Source organism: Heteronotia binoei, chromosome 7, assembly GCF_032191835.1.
Source record: "Heteronotia binoei isolate CCM8104 ecotype False Entrance Well chromosome 7, APGP_CSIRO_Hbin_v1, whole genome shotgun sequence".
Taxonomy (NCBI): domain Eukaryota; kingdom Metazoa; phylum Chordata; class Lepidosauria; order Squamata; family Gekkonidae; genus Heteronotia; species Heteronotia binoei.
This window is the reverse complement of record NC_083229.1, coordinates 1409403-1429647: the sequence shown is the minus strand read 5'-3', so window position 1 is coordinate 1429647 and position 20245 is coordinate 1409403. Positions and strand designations below refer to the sequence as shown.

Here is a 20245-nt window from a genome sequence, read left to right as displayed (position 1 = left end):
CTGAGCAGTCAGGTTAAAATGGATAAAAGGAAGTCCTTCTTCACCCAAAGGGTGATTAACGTGTGGAATTCACTGCCACAGGAGGTGGTGGCGGCTACATGCACAGACAGCTTCAAGAGGGGATTGGATAAAAATATGGAGCGGAGGTCCATCAGTGGCTATTAGCCACAGTGTGTGTGTGTGTGTGTGTGTGTGTGTGTGTGTGTGTGTGTATATATGTGTGTGTGTGTGTAAATATATATAAAATTTTTGGCCACTGTGTGACACAGAGTGTTGGACTGGATGGGCCATTGGCCTGATCCAACAGGGCTTCTCTTGTGTTCTTATGATACAGAATGTTGGACTGGAGGGGCCATTGGCCTGACCCAATATGGCTTTTCTTATGTCTGGGGAAAGTGATGCTCTATATTCTTGGTGCTTGGGGGGGCAACAGTGGGAGGGCTTCTAGTGTCCTGGCCCCACTGATGGACCTCCTGATGGTGCCTGGGATTTTGGCCACTGTGTGACACAGAGTGTTGGACTGGATGGGCCATTGGCCTGATCCAACAGGGCTTCTCTTGTGTTCTTAAGATGCAGGCAGGGAGCAGTTCTTGCCTTCCGGCTGCACAGGCTTGGCCACTGTCTCCCAGGAAGCGTACAGCATTGTAGGTGGGAGTCAGAACAGGGTTCTTGGACGCAGGGATGGCTGGCTGCCCGCCCAGTGCCTGGGCATGCCTGTAATGGCAGGGCCCCCAATGGCACAGGGCTCTCTGAAGTTGCCAGCAGGAAGGGAGCAAAGGGCAGCAGTTAACAGGCAGCCCTGCCCTGCCGGAAGCCGTTCCCAGCCAGTGAAACCTGGTGAGGGTCCTGCTGTCTTGTCTCTCTTGCTGGTGGGACATGAGCAGGTGGGCCTCAGACACCAGAAAGGGGGGGGGGGGGTTTCTTGTCAGCTCCTCCTCCCCAGTGCATTCTGGGGAATGCTTCTTCAGGGGCCTAGAATGGAACGGTCCAGTCGCTGCTATCAAAGCTGAGAGCAAAATGTCCCAAGAGCAGCATCACGTGGGGTTAATGGCAGCTGAAGCCAACACAGCAAGAGGCTTCTTGGAGGCACAATGGGAATCTTTCTCTCTCGGTAGGGGCGCTTGATGGGTTTACAGAGAGAGTAAAGGGGACAGATGTTGGAAGGGAGAAAGACCTAAAGGAGATTGTGCTCTGCTTGGAGGCACGTATCTCCCCTCAGCCTACACCCCGGATGTGTGCTGTGTTGCAAAAGATGGTGGCTTTAGAAGCCAACAAGCAATGTTGTGTTCAGGCAGATGGACCAGAAGCTCAGTGCTCTTGGCATTATGGGGAAGGTGTAGGAATAGCAACACAAAAGGACACACACGCATTGTGCAATAAATATTAATTTCATTTACAGCCCTTTGTACTGAGAGTCAGGGCAGACTTCAGATTATGAAAAGCAGTCCAGACAATAAGGAGGTCGGTTTTGATGGTAAAGGAAAGTGTTTAGGTTGAGTTTTCTGCACTCCCTTGTTTTGCTCGGTTGGTCTTTAAAAGGCCTCTTTTGTCTCTTGCCTTTGGGCGGGAGGTCACGCGGACGCAAGGTGCTGCCTTCTAGTGAGTCAGACCCTTGGTTTATGTTGTCTGCTTTGACTGGCAGCAGCTCCCCAGGGCCTCTGGTTGAAGTCCATCCCAGCACCTACAACTGGATTGTTTCCACTGGAGGGGCCTAGGATTGAACCTGGGACTCTCTGCCTGTCCTGCAGATGCTCTGCTCTGCTCTGCCACTGCACCGTGGCCCTTCTAGGCCAGCTGACCTTTCTACGTTCCTGAAATTGAAAACAAAATACCAAAATTATTAGGGTTTGTAGAATCTTTCGGGCTCAAGTGCCGTGTTCTACTGGAGAAAGTTTTTTTCCCAGACGTTTCGTTCTCGGCCAAAACTTAAATACCAAAATACCAAAACTTTTGCTGCAAGGTCAGTTGAAACAGTCTGCTTCTGGTGACTCCATTGTAATGCTGCTTCTTTTGTATAAAAATGTCAGTTAGCTGTCTGTGCATCAGGTCTTCTTAAAATGTCTCTCTCTCTCTGGACTCTGCCAGGTGGCTTTCTCCTGTTTGGGGTTGGGTCTGGAGAACGGTATGGTTAGCATGCCAAAGGGCAGAGAGAGCGGAGGGGAATCAGAGTCACAAAAATGGGATTGCCTCCCACGAGCTACCCCGAGGACCTTGAAGATCCACAGAGAGGGTAAAGGAGATGGCCGTGCTTGCCCCCTCCCATTGTGCTTCCTTTCCCAAGGGCAGCCGGCAGGGAATCCTCCGGGCAAGGGACAGGCTGCCCCCAGAATGCTCAAGCCCCGCTTGCCAGCAGGAGAGGGACGTGGGCTGCTGGGTCTGCTCGCTCGCGGGAAACCAGGGGGCCCTTTGGCTTTTGGGGCCGCGAGCCAGTTCCCTCCGTTGTGCTGGGGCAAAGCAGTGCCCTCGCTTCTTCCTGAGGCTGCCGCTGGGTCTCCTTCCCCACCGTGCTCCCTTCAATTGGAGCTGACATGCGCTATTTGTCGGAGATAAAAAATAGCGGAGGAGTAATGGAAAGACAGAAGGCACAGGAAGGCGGTTTGGTCGTTGGAGACAGAAGAGCAGAATTAACGTGCAGTGGGGGATTTGGAGCGAACACTGGCTGCATTGTAATCGGAGAGGGGCAGGGGGGGGGAAAGAGAGACCGAGCGAGCGAGACTGACCCCCAATCCCCAGGAGGGACGCCGGGAGAGTAGCAACGAGGAGAGAGTGAAGGATTCCAGAGGTGGACTGGCTTCCTCTTTCACCAGACAGACACAAGGGAGACGGGCAGCGCGCCAGCCCCCCGTACCTGCACTTCCAATCTGGGCCACTGACAGCTGGAGCTACTTTGTGAGGGGGGAGGAGGGCAGCAGCAGGCAGGCAGGCGGGGAAGGGGAAGAGGCGTGCCTGGAGGAGGGAGGCTGCCTGCCGGAGGTGCTGGACTGCTCCCCGGGCAGCAGGAAGCGATGGGTGCGAGGGCCGCCGTGGTCCCCGTGGACAGAGTGTCAGACGTGGCCCCAGCTGGCCAGCATTGAACAAGCCGGCCAGCTGGGGAGGGGGAAGCCTCACAGCAACTAAATCAGAGGAAGAAAAGGCTGCCAAGGCAGTCCCTCTGGGCAGGGGGGCCCCCACATGTGTTTCTTGGCAGCTTTGCAGGTGCGAAACGGTGACGCAGGCAGCAAGCACCTTGTGATGGATCATGTGGCGAGGGCAGCAGCTCATTTGCTTCCACCCCATTTGGGGACAGGTAGCTGAGGAAGCAGGCTGGGGTCCTCCCTGGCCGCTCTGCCCCATTGGAAGGTGCTTTTAGGGGGAGCACAATGTGACGCTTCCACCTCTCTTTTCGGGGAGAGGGAAGTGGGCTGGGGGTGAGGGAGGAGAGACTCAGCAAGTTAGCATGACGCTTGCAGTGAGTTCACGACCCCTTTCGTTCCCTTCTGGCCCAGAGAAGTTGCCTGCCTCTTGTTCGGCCGTGGGTCTCAACCACAGGGGTCAGGACCTTGGAGCACGGGATGGGCCTTGGACTCAGTAGGTTAGACCCACTTAGAGCAACTTGCCTGCTAGTTCTGAACAGAACTCTGCAGGTCAAGGCGGAATAAGGATGGCAAATTAAACGGGATTTCCTTGAGTCGAGAGGGATCCAGCTGGCCTCCCTGGTCGTTTTTCTGAGCTGGGCCTACATGGTCTGGGTGCTGCTGACTGTGTTTCTCAGAGACACAGAAGAGCAGCATTCACCACACAGACATCCAAAGTATATAATTAGACTATCAAAGTTAAATAATCCCAGTATTGAAAATAAAAGGAGTTTACTATCTTAAAAGTCAGGAAACTGCTCTTCCATGTACTCTGAAATTGTTTTTTTGAATATTGTTTTGCTTAAGGTTAGTCTTGCTCCAGTAGTTTAAGCAAGGTAGCCAAAAACCTCCAGGGCCTGCCTGAAAATGGGAGGGGCCATGGCTTGGTGGGAGAGCATCTGCTTTGCAGGCAGAAGGTTCAGTCTCTGGCTTTTGCAAAAAGAGGTGATGGGAAGGTCTGCAGCCTGAGAGTCCAGAGAGCTGCTGCCAGTCTGCGTAGCCAGTCGTGGCCTTAATGGACCAAAAAGGTCTGATTCAGTAGAAGGCAGCTTCAGGGGTGTCTATGCCTTTGTGTCGGGGGCCTTGTCAATGAATGTAGCCTGGTTGCTGCCTTAGAATGATAGAATCATAGAGTTGGAAGGGACCTCCAGGATCATCTAGTCCAACCCCCTGCACAATGCAGGAAACTCACAAACCCCTCCCCCTAAATTCACAGGATCCTCATTGCTGCCAGATGGCCATCTAGCCTCTGTCTAAAAACCTCCAAGGAAGGAGAGCCCACCACCTCCTGAGGAGGAAGCCTGTTCCACTGAGGAACCGCTCTAACCTCACAAACCTCTCCCCCTAAATTCACAGGATCCTCATTGCTGTCCGATGGCCATCTAGCCTCTGCTTAAAAACCTCCAAGGAAGGAGAGCCCACCACCTCCCGAGGAGGAAGCCTGTTCCACTGAGGAACCGCTCTAAACTCACAAACACCTCCCCCTAAATTCACAGGATCTTCATTGCTGTCAGATGGCCATCTAGCCTCTGTTGAAAAACCTCCAAGGAAGGAGAGCCCACCACCTCCCGAGGAGGAAGCCTGTTCCACTGAGGAACCGCTCTTAACGGTCAGGAAGTTCTTCCTAATGATGAGCCGGAAACTCTTTCGATTTAATTTCCACCCATTGGTTCTGGTCCGACCTTCTTGGGCCACACAAAACAATTCCACACCCTCCTCTATAGGACAGCCCTTCAAGTCCTTGAAGATGGTGATCCGATCTCCTCCGCCGCCAGTCTGCTAACAAGGTGGAAGGGAAAGGATGAGGGTTGAAAGTGTGGGGCTGCGGGGAGATTAAGGGCAGCAGGAAGTGTAAAGGGGCCAAGGGGCATGTGGATAGAACAGATCTGTGAAAGCTGCTTCACCCCCTTTCCAGTAGGTGCTTGGGGTGGGGCATGAGAGGCCTGAGTTTGAGGTGTGTTCAGAACACACACTGGCTGTACAGGGCACATGAACATACATGGAGCTGCCTTCTAAATCAGATGTTTTTGGTCTATCAAGGTCAGACTTGTCCACTCAGACTGGCAGCAGCTCGGGCTTTCACGTCGCTACCTAGCTAGTCCTTTTAAGTGGAGATGGCCAGGGATTAAGAACATAAGAGAAGCCATGTTGGATCAGGCCAATGGCCCATCCAGTCCAACACTCTGTGTCACACAGTGGCAAAATTTTTTATATATATACACACACACTGTGGCTAATAGCCACTGATGGACCTGTGCTCCATATTTTTATCTAAATCCCTCTTGAAGCTGGCTATACTTGTGGCCGCCACCACCTCCTGCGGTAGTGAATTCCACATGTTAATCACCCTTTGGGTGAAGAAGTACTTCCTTTTATCCGTTTTAACCTGTCTGCTCAGCAATTTCATCGAATGCCCACGAGTTCTTGTATTGTGAGAAAGGGAGAAAAGTACTTCTTTATCTACTTTTTCCATCCCATGCATTATCTTGTAAACCTCTATCATGTCACCCCGCAGTCAACGTTTCTCCAAGCTAAAGAGTCCCAAGCGTTTCAACCTTTCTTCATAGGGAGAGTGCTCCAGCCCTTTAATCATTCTAGTTGCCCTTCTCTGGACTTTCTCCAATGCAATAATATCCTTTTTGAGGTGCGGCGACCAGAACTGCACACAGTACTCCAAATGAGGCCGCACCATCGATTTATACAGGGGCATTATGATACTGGCTGATTTGCTTTCAATTCCCTTCCTAATAAACCTGGTACGATCTGCATGCAAAGCAGATACTTTGCTGCAGGGCAGGGTTACAGGAAGGGTGGTAGAGCCAGTGCTTGCTGTGCCAGTGGAGTGGTTGTGATTGGGAGCAGAGGGAGGATCTATTATTCATTCATTCAATTTAGGAATCGCCTATTCCCTACGATATAAGGCTCTGGGTGATTTACAACCAATAAAAACAAGCTAAAAACAAAAGACCAAAAGGACAGCTTTCAGATGGCGTCAAATATTTCTAGTGAGTGGGTGTTGATTTGTGGGGGCATTTCTATCTTAAGGAGCCCAGATGTGCTCCTTCCCCAATTGCCGTAACCAATTGCTCATATCCTGAATCCAGGAGCTTTTGTTGCCTTTTCCATCCTGCCAACCTTTGCTTGTTCGAACCAGCAATAAAGTAAGCGGGACTGAAAGCTCGTCTTAATGCGTTGGGCACATCTGCCCCTTCCCTCGCTTTGGCCATGGTGGGTTCCTGTAGGATTAAGAGAAGGAAATATGGACTTGGGTTACTCTCACTACTGAACCGGTGTTTTGATTTGTTCCCTTCTGATCAGATTGGCTCCCTCTCTCTGCAGCTCTTAACGGCTGGGCTGTGAGTGTTTCCTCCCAAATTACACCACTGGCTTCCTGTTTCCATGGCTCCCCAGAGAGCGCTCAGGTGGCCTTGCGGAATCCTTGCGAACTTGCTCCCCAGGGACAGCACCGGCTGCTTTGAATCTCACCCTGACCGGGGCTGTGCTTGTGTGCTCTCTAACTCTCTGTTTTTCTGCATTTGAACGTTTAATGTGCCCTGCGGGAAGGAAGGCTGAAGGCTTGTAAACAGAGATCCGGCTTTTGGCGTGTGTGAGTGTGTGGATTCACTTGTTGAGCGTGCCCGCTGCAGGGGCTGAGAGGCAATAAAGCATGTGCCACGTGCCTACTGAGGCTGCCACCTCAACGGAGTGCCTGCCTTAATCTGGTAAAGATGGGCAGGGGAGTGGGGGGAGAACTGGCACCAGGGCAAAGACTGGCACGTGCGGAAGAGTGGGAATGGGGGAAGCATGTGAGAGTAGATGTCTTTGGGATCACAAAAGGTGTATTCAGTTTCCAGTGTTTTGCAAAGGCCAGCTTTTCTCATGGGAGTGATAACTCCTCAAGTAACGAAGGCATTCCAGAAAATACTGTAGCCAACAGAAGAGGCTTGTGGGTCATACTGCAGCATTTTCTCGTTGGGCTCAATGAGGCGGGGCCGTGGCGCAGTGGAAGGACTTTTGCTTTGTACGCAGAAGTTCCCAGGTTCAATCCACAGTATTTACACTAGAACTGGCTTACTACTTTGATTCCTGGTTTTAACTGGTTGTGTGCCCCAGACGGAAGTTAGTCTTAAAACCTGATCACTTTTGCATCTCTTGCTTAATAGATGGTATAGAATGAGGCAATAAAAAAGCTAAACGGACATTTAACTCCTTTTGCGAAGTACACAGATTTCCAGTGAAATGGTTACAGAAATAAAAAACATTTTCCTTCAGTTCAGTGAGGACTGTGGGTATTTCTGGAAAGAGCCTGGAATGCTTGAAGCTGACCTTAGAGGAAAATTCATCTCTGTCAGATCTCACTTCAAAATACAAAGAGAAAAATAAAAATAAAAAATTGTGTTAGATATTAAAATTCTGGATATTGAACAGAAGAAATTGGGGGGGGGGGAATATCAGCAGTTAAAGAGAAAACGACAAAAATTGGACTTAATGGAAATGTATAAAATAAAGAACCATGAATAGAGCTGTGAGAAATCACAGTAATGCCCTCTCCTTGAAGTCAGTCCTAAGACGCTGCTGACCGGTGTTCTCTCTAAGCTGTGTTAGTGTGAGCTAGCTCACAGTTTTTTTAACCTCTGTCTCCCACACTTTTGTCTTAGCTCAGTGCAAACTTATTTATGCAGGAGCTCACCAAGTAGAATTTTTGCTCACAAAACTCCACAGCTTGGAGGGATCTTTGTTGCTGACGTCCTTTCCTTCTCAGATGTTGCCTCTCAGCACTGGGATCCAGAGGTGCTCTGAATGGGGAGGTGCGTGGAGAAGCAATGGAGACAGTAGTTTGTGAAGATAACACCTTCACAAGCCAGTTAGTCTTAAAAACGACTCAGAACTTTAAAGGCTGGCCTAAGTGATATCTATTGTGGTTAGCAAAAAAATCAATTTATTAAAATGAGAAGTCCCCTCAGATTCTTGTTCTGTTTTTCCAACATTTCCTATTCAGATTCACGGTAAAATATTTAGTGAATAGTAGTGTACATTTTTAAAAAAAATTATACAGTCAATAAGATGAAGAACCCTAAGAAAACCTAATGAAAATGGAGGTTAGAACTTTCCTGATTTTATACGTTATTCTGAGACTTTACAGTTGTATTATATCCTGCAATATGTGGAACCTTCATACTAGAATCAGTGGGTGCAGATAGAGCAGGGGTGGTCAAATTTGCTTAATCTAAGAGCCACGTAGAATACACATCAGATGTTTGAGATCTGCAAGGAAGGAAGGAAGGTAAATAGATGGGGAGAGGGAGGTGGAAAGAAAGCAACTTTAAATGCATTCTCCAAGCTGCTGGTTGGCTAGGCTAGGGGAAGTCATTTAAAGAGAGAAATGCCTTTTTCCAGGCCCACTGATGGACAGATGGGGACTTTGAGAGCCACATGTGGCTCCCAAGCTGTAGTTTGGCCACCCCTGAGAGAGCAAGATTTTTTTTATATATATATATATATTTCGTATTCTCTCAAGGAGATAATTTGGATGATACCACATGATAGCTCTACAAAAATTGGGTTGAGCTCTTTTATTAACTTAGCCTTTAGCATATGGGACGCCTGGGGAAAGTCAATTGTCCCTGACATCCCACAGGTAGCGATGTTTATTGGTCAACACCCCCCCACACACACACTTACACACACCTTGCCCAACACAAGACCCTTGAGCCTTTAACGATTTTGGGAAAACCAAATGTTAACAGAGTAGTAAATAAATTGGAAAACAATCCTTTAAAAGAAACAAAAAACAGGTGGCAAGACCTGGTAGGCAAGGAGAAAACATTCTGGCTTCAGTATCACTGGGGCAACTTTTATTCCAAATTCCAGAAAAAAAGTTATTAAAATTCCTTTGAAAAGTTGATTTCTATAAGGCAGCCCAATAGCCAGGGTGTTATGTCATATGGACATATGAAGCTGCCTTATACTGAATCAGACCCTCCTTGGTCCATCAAAGTCAATACTGTCTACTCAGACTGGCAGTGGCTCTCCAGGGTCTCAAGCTGAGGTTTTCACACCCATTTTTTCACACCTTCCTGAACCCTTTTTTGGAGATGCCAGGGATTGAACCTGAGACCTTCTGCTTACCAAGCAGATGCTCTGCCACTGAGCCACCGTCCCTCCCCTAACTGTATATGTCCCGTATATGTATAAGATTTTGGGGGATATTGGTTGGAACAAACATCCTTCATATACTTTGAAACAGGAAAGAGACGAGCGTAACAGTGAGCAAGAGCAGGCTCAGATGCGGCATTTGCATGCTCTTTGTTCATCTTTTCTAAACATCGGGAAACTCTTGTAGAAGATCACTCTGAGATCTGGCCCCTCAGAAATAGCACTGTGTGATGCCCCCAATATCCCAGCTTGTGGTGGAGTTGCTTCCTTCTCACACCGTTGGTGCCATTGCCCAAAATATGGTAGTTCTTCAGTTGTGTTGGAAACATTTGACCCTCAAACAGTACCCAAAATAGGACTGGTGCTCATTTCATTGCTTTTGCTTGATGTAAAACTCTGTCATTTCCCCCAAAAATAAAAATACCTACAGTTAAAAAAATCCATATCTTTAGATTTGGGATCTCTTGATCCTGGAAATTGCTGAGCAGTCAGGTTAAAACGGATAAAAGGAAGTCCTTCTTCACCCAAAGGGTGATTAACATGTGGAATTCACTGCCACAGGAGGTGGCGGCGGCTACAAGCACAGCCAGCTTCAAGAGGGGATTGGATAAAAATATGGAGCAGAGGTCCATCAGTGGCTGTTAGCCACTGTGTGTATATATATGTGTGTGTGTGTCTGTGTGTATACACACACATTTATTGGCCCCTGTGTGACACAGAGGGGCCATTGGCCTGATCCTACATGGCTTCTCTTGTGTTCTTATGGCAGACTTCTTTCTCAGCTTAAAATTCCTGATAGTGCGTTTTCGCAAAGAGGTGGTTTCCCTTCTTTGAATGCCTTGCAGAATTCTCACAGTGATCTGCTGAAGGCAGCCACATCAGTCTGTCTGTGAGAGCCGAAAAGAGCAAGAGTCCAGGACTACTGTAAAGGCTGACAAAATTGGTGGCAGGGTCTGAGCTTTTGTGAGTCACTCTTTACTTCTTCAGATTCTGATGAGCAGTGACTCACAAAAGCTCAGACCCTGCTGTGAAGAAATGTGTTTTCTCCTGGGAGATTGGCACTGAGCAAAAGCCTCCACTGTACATTTTAAAAGCCACCCCCCCCCCCCCCCAGGCAGAGAGCAGACACGGGGAGGGTGTCTGTGCAAGGGCTTTCTAGACACAGCTCACCTTCATTCAAACACTGACAGGTCTAGCAGGAGAGATAATGGGTGGTCAGTTTCTTCTCCTTCTCCAAGCAAGGAACAGAAACTTGGAGGGATTAAGGCTATGAAGTCTTCAGGAAGGAGAATTCTAAAGATATTCAGGAAAAGTCTCTTTGGCCTGGTGTGACGAAAAAGACTGCTCTGCATAGAATTTATTGTAATAGTCAGATCTGGATGTTATCATGGTCTGCACAACTGCGGCCAGATTGGCTTTTTGCAAGGATGGCTGAAGCCAGCAAAAAGCCCCCTTGGCTGTTCACCACCTGCCTCCCCAAGGATGGGGTGGGTGTCTGTAACCACCTCCAGAACAGGCTGTGCACCTATTCCCATATTAGCCTTGTTTCCTTCTTGTCTGGATTAAGTTCCAGTTTCTTCACCCGCACTTGATTGTTTACTTACCACCAGTGTTCCCTCTAAGCTGAGTTAGTGTGAGCTCGCGTGCAGTTTTTTAGGCTCCAGCTCACACATTTTTGTCTTAGCTCAGGAAAAATGGCCCCAGAGCAAACTAATTGATGCAGGAGCTCACAACTTTAATGCTAGTAGCTCACAAAGTAGAATTTTTGCTCACAGGGCTCCACAGCTTAGAGGGAACCCTGCTTGCCCCCAGACACTGGTTCTGTACTTCTGCTGCCTCCCTATTTGGATTGAGACAGAGTGAGTGAGCTGTGCATGTATTGCTGACAATGTGCTCATTCCCACTGGGCCTCATGAGCAGTTTTGAATATTGAGTGAGGCAGTGGGTGTGTCTTTCCATCCTGTATGCATGTAGCTGAAGGGACACAGTTGTGATGACCTGTGTAGGAAATGGTCTCCTGTGAAGAGACCCCCAATAACAATCCTCTGTATGGATCCCTCCACCTGCCCTTGCTTCATAGCACCACCTTGTCACTTGGATTTGATGCCTGCTAAGTTCTGCTAGGCAAAAGGAGTTTAGCAGTGTGCCCATTTTCACAGCAAGAGAGCTGGGGTCCCCTTTCTCCTCCCCCCTGTGTGTGGGAGGGCACTTTTTCCAGCTGCCCCCATCCTGCACTAGGGCCCTTGCTGGAGTGTGCAAAGTGCACTCTCCTGCTGCTGAGTCCAGTGGCACTCCCATCTTATTCAAAAAGCAGAGGCAGGCAAGGAGAGCGGCTCTAAATCGTTGGCTTAACAATTTAGAGCCGCTCTGAAGAGCAGCTGCTCTCAACTGGGACTGGCCTTGCGAGGGTTTTTTTTTCCAGCTGTTCCCCTGAAAGGGAGTCAGATCTGAAAGTTCTTGCTCTCAGCCCCTGCTCCTCTTGGCTGCATGGGGAAACTGAAACGGGACATGATGGCCTCTAATATTGATGAACCCAAATGAAAATGTCTGCTGATGTTCCTGTATGATGCTCAAGCTCTGTCTTCAGTCAATCTGCAAGGGGAGGAAAGGCAGCCATTGAAAAATCAAATGCATCATTATGGGATGGTGACTTGGATCACAGTAGTATGTGCCAAAAAGGATCTCGGGGTCTTAGTGGACCATACACTGAACATGAGTCAGCAGTGTGATGCGGTGGCTAAAAAGGCCAATGCAATTTTGAGCAGTATCAACAGAAGTCTAGTGTCCAGATCACGTGATGTGATGGAATTGCTTTGCTCTGCTCTGGGAAGACCTCACCTGGAGTATTGTGTTCAGTTTTGGGCACAACATTTTAAGAAGGATTTAGACAAGCTGGAAGGGGTCCAGAGGAGGGCGACGAAGATGGTGAGGGGTCTGGAGACCAAGTCCTATGAGGAGAGGTTGAAGGAGCTGGGCATGTTTAGCCTGGAGAGGAGGCTGCTGAGAGGTGATAGGATCACCATCTTCCAGTACTTGAAGGATTATCATCGATGGTGCGGAATTGTTTTCTGTAGGACCAGAACCAATGGGTTGGAATTAAATCAAAAGAGTTTCTGTTTAAACATTAGGAAGCACCTCCTGACAGAGTGGTACCTCAGTGGAACAGGCTCCCTCCTTGGGCTCTCCTCCTGCAGAGGTTTTTAAGCAGAGGCTAGATGGTCATGTGACACCAATGCTGATCCTGACAGCAAGGCAGATCATGAGAAGGAAGGCAGGAAGGGTTACGTCAGTGCTTAGTTCTTGTGGCCCCTTCTTACACGTCCAGGGAAATGCTAATGGACATTTTGGAATCAGTCAGCAATTTTTCTCCAGGCTCCTGGTTTGTTTGTTTTTTGCCATCTTCTGGGCATGGAGCAGAAGTCACTGGGGAGGGGGGAGGTATTTGTGAATTTCCTACCTAGTGCAGGTGCGTGGACAAGAGGACCCTGGAGGTCCCTTCCAACTCGCTGTGCATCTTGTGCTCTTTGAATCCAGCAGCACCTTAAAGACCAACAGGGTTTGGGGGGCATAAGCTTTCAAGAATCAAATCTCCCTTTGTCAGGTTTTGACCTGTATCTGACAAAAGGAGCTTTGACTCTTGGAAGTTTACTCCCTGAAGACCTTGTTGGTCTCTGGAGTCGCAGCTGGACCTGGCACTTCTACAGCAGGCCACAAAGCTGCCCCTTCCATGCTCTTGTCATCAGGGCACCAAGAGAATGAGCTGAGAGGACCATAGACTGCCCAGTGTCTGCGGAGACCCAGAATCACCAAAAACGGTGACATGTGGTGGTGGACAGTGCCGTCAATTCACAGCTGACTTAGGGAAATCCCATGGGATTTCCAAGGCAAGAGATACGCAGAGACGGTTTGCCATGGCCTGCCTCTGCAAAGCAACCTTGGACTTCCTTGGCGGCCTCTCATCCAAATGCCTTGGCTGAGCAGCCACGATCTGATGAGATTGGGCTATCCTGGGCATTCAAGTGAGGGCATCATAAATGATCCACCTCAGGTCTCGCAGGACGTGTCCCCACCCCCACCCCGCAGAAGTTGCACAGGCCAGCGAGGAATCCCCAGTGGAGGGAAGAAGAAGAAGATATTGGATTTATATCCCGCCCTCCACTCCGAAGAGTCTCAGAGCAGCTCACAATCTCCTTTACCTTCCTCCCCCACAACAGACACCCTGTGAGGTAGATGAAGATATTGGATTTATATCCCGCCCTCCACTCCGAAGAGTCTCAGAGCGGCTCACAATCTCCTTTCCCTTCCTCCCCCACAACAGAAATCCTGTGAGGTAGATGAAGATATTGGATTTATACCCCGCCCTCCACTCTGAAGAGTCTCAGAGCGGCTCACTATCTCCTTTCCCTTCCTCCCCCACAACAGACACCCTGTGAGGTGGATGAAGATATTGGATTTATATCCCGCCCTCCACTCCGAAGAGTCTCAGAGCGGCTCACAATCTCCTTTCCCTTCCTCCCCCACAACAGACACCCTGTGAGGTAGATGAAGATATTGGATTTATATCCCGCCCTCCACTCCGAAGAGTCTCAGAGCGGCTCACAATCTCCTTTCCCTTCCTCCCCCACAACAGACACCCTGTGAGGTAGATGAAGATATTGGATTTATATCCCGCCCTCCACTCCGAAGAGTCTCAGAGCGGCTCACAATCTCCTTTACCTTCCTCCCCCACAACAGACACCCTGTGAGGTAGATGAAGATATTGGATTTATATCCCGCCCTCCACTCCGAAGAGTCTCAGAGCGGCTCACAATCTCCTTTCCCTTCCTCCCCCACAACAGACACCCTGTGAGGTAGATGAAGATATTGGATTTATATCCCGCCCTCCACTCCGAAGAGTCTCAGAGCGGCTCACAATCTCCTTTACCTTCCTCCCCCACAACAGACACCCTGTGAGGTAGATGAAGATATTGGATTTATATCCCGCCCTCCACTCCGAAGAGTCTCAGAGCGGCTCACAATCTCCTTTCCCTTCCTCCCCCACAACAGACACCCTGTGAGGTAGATGAAGATATTGGATTTATATCCCGCCCTCCACTCCGAAGAGTCTCAGAGCGGCTCACAATCTCCTTTCCCTTCCTCCCCCACAACAGACACCCTGTGAGGTAGATGAAGATATTGGATTTATATCCCGCCCTCCACTCCGAAGAGTCTCAGAGCGGCTCACAATCTCCTTTACCTTCCTCCCCCACAACAGACACCCTGTGAGGTAGATGAAGATATTGGATTTATATCCCGCCCTCCACTCCGAAGAGTCTCAGAGCGGCTCACAATCTCCTTTCCCTTCCTCCCCCACAACAGACACCCTGTGAGGTAGATGAAGATATTGGATTTATATCCCGCCCTCCACTCCGAAGAGTCTCAGAGCGGCTCACAATCTCCTTTCCCTTCCTCCCCCACAACAGACACCCTGTGAGGTAAATGAAGATATTGGATTTATATCCCGCCCTCCACTCCAAAGAGTCTCAGAGCGGCTCACAATCTCCTTTCCCTTCCTCCCCCACAACAGACACCCTGTGAGGTAGATGAAGATATTGGATTTATATCCCGCCCTCCACTCCGAAGAGTCTCAGAGCGGCTCACAATCTCCTTTCCCTTCCCCCCCCACAACAGACACCCTGTGAGGTAGATGAAGATATTGGATTTATATCCTGCCCTCCACTCCGAAGAGTCTCAGAGCGGCTCACAATCTCCTTTATCTTCCTCCCCCACAACAGACACCCTGTGAGGTAGATGAAGATATTGGATTTATATCCCGCCCTCCACTCCGAAGAGTCTCAGGGTGGCTCACAATCTCCTTTACCTTCCTCCCCCACAACAGACACCCTGTGAGGTAGATGAAGATATTGGATTTATATCCCGCCCTCCACTCCAAAGAGTCTCAGAGCGGCTCACAATCTCCTTTACCTTCCTCCCCCACAACAGACACCCTGTGAGGTAGATGAAGATATTGGATTTATATCCCGCCCTCCACTCCGAAGAGTCTCAGAGCGGCTCACAATCTCCTTTCCCTTCCCCCCCCACAACAGACACCCTGTGAGGTAGATGAAGATATTGGATTTATATCCTGCCCTCCACTCCGAAGAGTCTCAGAGCGGCTCACAATCTCCTTTATCTTCCTCCCCCACAACAGACACCCTGTGAGGTAGATGAAGATATTGGATTTATATCCCGCCCTCCACTCCGAAGAGTCTCAGAGCGGCTCACAATCTCCTTTCCCTTCCTCCCCCACAACAGACACCCTGTGAGGTAGATGAAGATACTGGATTTATATCCCGCCCTCCACTCCGAAGAGTCTCAGAGCGGCTCACAATCTCCTTTCCCTTCCTCCCCCACAACAGACACCCTGTGAGGTAGATGAAGATATTGGATTTATATCCCGCCCTCCACTCCGAAGAGTCTCAGGGTGGCTCACAATCTCCTTTACCTTCCTCCCCCACAACAGACACCCTGGGAGGTGGGTGGGGCTGAGAGGGCTCTCCCAGCAGCTGCCCTTTCAAGGACAACCTCTGCCAGAGCTATGGCTGACCCAAGGCCATTTCTGCTGCTGCTTTCCTTAGAACAGGAGGCCTGGCCTTCCTCCCCTCAGCCGCATTCAAGGATTTAAAGCTTTTGAAAAGCTTGGCCTCAAGTCATTGAGGTGGTCTGAACTGGAGGGCCCTGGTTTGGACACGAGCTGTTTCACCGCCCCAGTTCACCAGTTCTTGAAACGGGGTCTGCAGCAGCAGTCGTAACAGCTGGGCAGTGGGCAGAGCACTTTCTGCAAGGCCAAGGTTTTGTTCTGCTCTTTGTGCCGCTTCTCCTGAGTCATCCCACTCAGCTTTGGGCGTGCATCGCTGCAGCAGGGTGAGTAGGAAAAGTGTGTTTTTAAAACTAAGTTCCTGCTTCATTGCCTCTTTGTGAAATGGAGTCTGAACTAACTTGAATGTTGAGCGAAAGAAAGCTCCGTGTCCTTTGCTGAAACTGACCCCAGGCCTGCTTCTGGGGGCATCCCGTGCTGTGGGGGTGACATCTCTTGCTGCAGGCAGGCATCAGAATGGTGTGTGTGTTGCTATTTGGTCAAGTGACGGCTGTTGGCGATTCTGCCGAGCAGGGCCGCTGGACTGTGACTTCTGATGGCCCTGAGTCCCCGGCCTCTGCCTCGGGAGAGTTCTGGGCATTTGGGCTGGAGATCCCCCGAAGGGGAGGCTGTGCTCACGCAAAGGGCTCGAGCTGTCTATCCCTTGGAAACCTCTGACTTCCCCCGTTGGAATAGCCAGCAGCGCTACATAGCTTACCAAAATACGTTTAAAATTTAAAACCCCTGTTTATAAACTCCCTCAGTTTCCAAAGGAGTTGCCATGAATAAGGGACTGGTGTTTGGACGGTGGGGGGATTAAAAGGCTAAACTGGAGGGACGGTTCTTTGGATCCTGGCGATTTGTTTGGTGTCCTGAGGTGCATCGTGAAAGCCAGGCGGAAGTGGATTTCTTGTGATTCCCCCCCTCCATGCCTCTGAGACAGCATAATTCTGGGGTGCAGGTGGCAGGGGTGTGTGCACGACCCAGAGCTGGTGGGGTGCTCCTCTCCCTTCCCTGTTTGAAAAGCAGTAACCTTTTTCTTTTTTGCAACCACTTGTTCAGGAATATGAGTTACAAAATGGGGAGCTTGATTTTAGTAGGATTTTTTCCCCTGCTAGATAATTTGATGGGCCTTGATTTAAGTCATTCCAGCCTTGTTTGCATATACATGTGATGGCATAAGGCTGCCTTATATTGAATCAGCCCCTTAGTCCATCCTGGCTGGTATTGTCTACTCAGACGGTCAGTATTGACTACATAGCGGCTCTGCAGGATCTCTGTCTGATGTCTTTTATATCACCTGCTGCCTGGTCCTTTTAAGTGGAGATGTCAGGGATTGATCCTGGGACCGTCTGTGTGCCAAGCAGAGGCTCTTCCACTGAGCCACAGCCCTTGGAGAGCTATGGGGAGCAGACTTCCTTGATCTTTCGGGGAGTCCAGCCTAGTCCCAGCTACTGTGATTAGCACTGACTCCTCTATCCCTCCCCCTCCTCACCCCCAGACGTACTAGTTGTAGGAGTTACCTGGGGCTTTAAAATGCAGAGCCCGGGGGCGGCAGGTCGGCCTTTCTCTGATCCCACTGTCCTGACCGCCCGCCATCTGAGCAGCTTCTTGGAAAAAGCAGCTCCCTCTCACGCGGGTTCCATAAAGCCTTGGATGATTTCAGGGCCAGCCGTGACCAGGGAGATGCTGGAGAGGCTTGCAGCCAGGAGAGGGAGGAAGGTGAGGGTCTGTGGGTGGGGGGCTGAGAATAGAGCCCCTGTGGGCTGGGCCAGCCTTAGCAGTAAATGGGGCGCAGTGGGGCAGCTCTTTTCAACAGCCGCCTGTAAGGTGTGTAAAAAAAAAAAGGCTTCCCCTTTCTTCTCGGAGACCTTTGGAGCTTTAATAGCCATCCTATAATTTTCACCTGTGTTCTTTTAATAGCTTGCCAGCTGTGTGTGTTGCCAAAGGGTATCTGGCAGGAGGCCTGCGGTGGGGGAGGCGTACGCATGGAAGCAGCTGGGAAGCAGGCTCTGCAGGCTGACCAGCCCCACAGCCAGTGGTGTTCCATTGAAGGGTTGGCACGGGGAGCTTAGCTTGCACACGCGTGCATGTCTGCCCAGTCTTCCATGAGCTCCAGGTGTCTCTGCAGGGTGAGGGTGCCCGGTAGAATCGGAGCATATCTTTAGCTTGCTCCCCACCCCCCTTCCCTTGGAGGCAAGCCAGAGAGGCATCCGCTGCTGCTGGCGAACGGCTCCCTGGGCGCTTGTTTGGCTCATGAGTGTGCAAGGGTCATAAAAGCCATTCTGCTGGCAACTGGCCTGTTGTCTCTGCTGCGATTCGCACTGGGGTCAGCTTGCATGTGGGGGGGACTCCGGTGGAGGCCCATGCTGGAGACAGCCCAGGCTCAGGTTGCTGCTGCTTCTTTGGAGTCCCTAATTTGCCCCAGATCCGTGACGGGGGGGGGGGGCAGGGCTGGAAGCTGCTCTGTTGGCTGCTGGGGAGGAAACTGGAGACTGCAGCTCTACCAGCAAGGTGAGCCCAGGGGCGTGAAATTGCAGTGGGGTCTGGAGACAGGCGGGGTGCTTCTCTGGCCTCTTCCTCCCCACTGCCCTCTGGGGGCCTATAGGTGAGAGCACTGCCCTCCAGGCAGCGAGGAGGAGAGGGTGGGTTTCTGCCACCACCTCCACTCCCTTCTTTGTGGGTGGATTCTCACCTGTTTCAGTGTCAGTGAACATGGAAAGGGGGAGGGGTGGGGCAGGGAGTGCAAGGGGATTGCTGCGTGGGAGGGGTTAAGGGCCGCCCTGTGCTCCATTGTGTGACCTTGTTGTACGAGGGAGCAGTTGTGTTTGGACTGGCTGTAGTTCGCAGGAGCGAGGGGGGGGGGATGAAGCTGCCTGGCTGATGGGTTTCTGTCCCAGCTGAGCAGCTTTGGATCCTAGGAGATAAGACTGACCCTGGTGGCTCAGGGCACTTCCGTGCTTGAGCATTTCATTAGTGCGGGGAGAGTAAGCAGCGTGCTGGGGGGTTTTTTTGGGGGGGGGGCAGCAGCTATTTCTTCATCCCATTTCTTGCAGAGCTTGAAAAAAGAGTGCATGCACATGATGGCTCATACCTAGAATTAAGCTTCGTTGGTCTTACTGGAGTCAAACTTTGTTCCCTGGGTGTCAGACAGCATTTTTCATCCCCAACTAAAGTCAGAATTCTGGCTGAGTTTTTTAGAAAATTGTTATTTCCTTCTCCTGCCTGACTTTGCTGTGTTCTGTTTCTGTCAATAAACAGTTTCAATTGTGACGGCAGCTTAAGGGCCTTGCCAGGACACCCTCCCCTGCATGAATTCCTCTAGTGACTGGAGCTGCAGGAGAGGCTGTGAAGGCAGGGGAGCCATGGTCTCTCCTCTGGGGGCTGCTCAGGTATGCAGAGAAACAGAATTTTGCTGATTAACCATGAAGGAAAAAGAAAGCCTTCAGAAATGTCCTGATGAGGCCTGGGAGGGCTCCAAGGGGTGGAATTGAGAGCAGCTGAGAGCCCATTAAAGGGGGAGGGGAGGAGATGCCAGCCTGCTCTGAACCCTGAACACTTAAGGGGGGGGGCTTGTGGGCCCCCAAGCTCTAAAGACAGTGCCCAGCAGCAGAGCCCCAAAGATCCTGGTGCTGCCTTCTGTCTCTCGTGATCTGTTACAAGACCATCTGCCTGTTGGTGTCATTGGCAGACGGAGAGGCAGCTGGGAGGGTGGGTCAGACCTACAACACATAGCTCACGCTTGTGGCTGCCCCCTTTCCACAAACCTGCAAGGTTCCAGTGCTTTGTCCTTTGCTTTGTGCCAGAAACCCTTCTCTGCCAGCCCAAAACTTGGCGTTGTCACTGGGGAGATTTCAGATAGCCTCAGCAGGTGGTTCTCTGTGTCCGGCTGCTGCGGAGCCATCTCCAGCGCCTTCTTGCCCCAGGGAGCATTCCTGGACCTGCCTGCCTGGAAGCTCTTGCAGGGCCTGTCCTGCTACGCTGTCTGCATGTCATCAGAAGAGCCCTGCTGGATCAGACCAGAGAGGGTCCATCTAGTCCAGCATCCGCCAGCCACTTCCTCTGGCAGGCCAACCACACGGCAAGAGAGACCAAGGCCTTCCGTGATGTTGCTCTCCTGGTTCGAGGATGCAGAGGCTTTGTGCCTCTGAATGTAAAGATTCCCCTCAGTCACCATGGCTAGTAGCCATTGCTAGATTTATCCTCCATGAATCTCTCTCATCCCCTTTTAATGCTGCCTATTCCTGTGGCCCCTCACTACATCCTCCATATTCCACACAGTTCCACATTTCAGTCACTCTCTGTAGAAGGAAGTATTTCATTTGGGATGCCCTTGAGTCTGAGTGTTTTGGGAGAGGGA

The 20245-nt window shown here is 50.5% G+C and overlaps 1 protein-coding gene across 1 annotated transcript in view; it reads left to right on the top strand.

The window, feature by feature from the left end:
• The window catches only part of BOP1 (BOP1 ribosomal biogenesis factor), a 97481-nt gene that overhangs the window by 47009 nt on the left and 30227 nt on the right, over window positions 1–20245 (top strand). The gene's annotated exons all lie outside the window — the stretch shown is intronic.